Here is a 2,143-nt window from a genome sequence, read left to right as displayed (position 1 = left end):
TAGAATATTCATCTGAGTCGATTTATAACAGAGAACTGTGTAGAATTATCAAATTAGAGGAACGGCTAACTTCAGGTTAGACTCATAGGCGTACTCAACTACATTTTATTAAACTTTATTTGAATTAAAAATAATACAATTAACTTTTAACATAAAACTTTTATTGATTTGTTATTTAATTATGCCAGAACTCAAAAAGAGAATGAGTTTCATGCCCGGCAAATAACGTGCTAGCGACGACAATAGAAAAATAAAAACAATAATAGAGGTAGAAATAAATAATATATATATATATATATATATATATATATATATATATATATATATATATATATATATATATATAAATTCTCTGTCAGAAATCGATTAATAAATTTATTTTTGCTATCTTTAGATTGTACAGGTGAAAGTTACCTTCAGATAGAAGTGTAAAATATTTATTCCGTCAAACACATTGGCTGATTTAGACTATACAAACTATTTCAATAAAAAAGAATGAAGTTCTTCAAACTTGATATACGAAAATCTTATAATAACATCATTCATTTCGCAGAAACAACTAGTTCTGATTTCTAATTAGTAATTATTAGTGTCAATATTTCGAATGAACATGGGTTTTATTTGGTAGCGAATAATTACGATTTAATATTGTTATCAATTAGTAAATTAAATTCTAATTTGAGGCCCACGTGATATAATGAGAATTTAATATAAACCATCGCTTAGCGTATTTGGCAACAGTTTAGTATTATTTATCGTACTAGTAAGATTCTATATTCAATAACAATATGAAGTTGGTATTATTATTTGCATTCATTTTATTCATAGGAACGATCAATGGTAAGTTTTATCATTTGTTAGAAATTGATTGATATATCTTTGAAAATTCTTATTCGTAATAAGTGATTATGTTTATACAAAAACTTGTATTGTAATTTGAGATAGAGAATTATTTTATTCACTATTTCTTAATTAGGATCTCAAACAGCTATAGTCCATTCCAATGAAAGAATAGCAAACTTGTACATTATCTTTGCAAATTACTCGCACACTGATCCTTCAAATATCGGTTTCTTCCATAAATTACCCCATTTTTCCACAGCTAAGGTTACAAAAAATATTGATGAAAGAAGTACTGAATTAGTACCCAAATGGAAAATAATGCTGAGAATATGAATACGGAGTTCTGAATTATCAGTCAACAAATTTTTTTCAACAAATCACAGTACTTCTTTACATATGAATTGCACTTGTTGAACAAAACCTTTTCTGTTTTTCCAGTCAGCTTGAAGTTAAACTGTAAAGAGCTTTGCAAGAAAATAAGTATTTGAAATGTATGATGATAAGTATTTGAAATCATTTACTCAATTTGATGATCTCATAATCACATCCAAAGTGATAAAAGTATACTGCTTTATTTTCAACCGGGGGACATCTTGATTTTGATCTATATATGATTGCAAAGAAAATATCGAGTACGAAATTATATTGACTTTCACATTTCGAACGATGATTCCACCAAATTTGCCCTACTCATGAGAACTACCCTCTTTGATATCGAAAAGTTCAACAAACATATCTTGGAAATTATATGGAATCCATATTTTTATTTACAGCTGCTATAATTGGATGCCCGCCAAATTCAAATTGGAAGGAAATAGGAGGATCTAACTGCTACACTCCTGTCCCTACATGTCAAAATCCAAATCCAAAGCATGTGGTTGATCCGAATGGATGTTATTTGAATTTGATAAGAGCCTGTTGGTGTGATGAAGGATACTTGATGAATGATAACAAATGCGTTCTCAAAGAAAACTGTTCTCAATAATAAAATATAATGCTAATTCAATTTCTACTTCTGTATAAATATATTGATTAACTCCAATAAATAATATATAATTTATGATGATTCCTGATATTTGTCTCAATTGAGAAACTATGTCATTTGTAGACAAAAAGCATAACTTTTTGAATTCAGTACATTCAAGAAATGATACATAATAGATACACAAGGGGTTTTGTACCCTCAATAGATCCTGAACTGTACCTGAAATAAACAATTAATAAAAAAATCAATTTAATTTATTTTCCATTGAAATTTCAAAAAGATGTGATGGAACAAGCATAAAGAGTTGTGGTTAGA

At 27.8% G+C, this 2,143-nt stretch overlaps 1 long non-coding RNA gene across 1 annotated transcript; it reads left to right on the top strand.

Annotated features, from left to right (window-relative positions):
* Window positions 1-567: 567 nt before the first annotated feature.
* LOC130448783 (uncharacterized) lies at window positions 568-1,879 on the top strand. Its single transcript, XR_008910377.1, has 2 exons — window positions 568-840; window positions 1,617-1,879. It is a non-coding gene; the product is annotated as an uncharacterized LOC130448783 (long non-coding RNA).
* Window positions 1,880-2,143: the final 264 nt, after the last annotated feature.

This window comes from Diorhabda sublineata, chromosome 9 (assembly GCF_026230105.1).
Source record: "Diorhabda sublineata isolate icDioSubl1.1 chromosome 9, icDioSubl1.1, whole genome shotgun sequence".
Lineage (NCBI taxonomy): Eukaryota > Metazoa > Arthropoda > Insecta > Coleoptera > Chrysomelidae > Diorhabda > Diorhabda sublineata.
The sequence above is the reverse complement of the archived record's forward strand: the minus strand, read 5'-3'. Positions and strand labels throughout refer to the sequence as shown.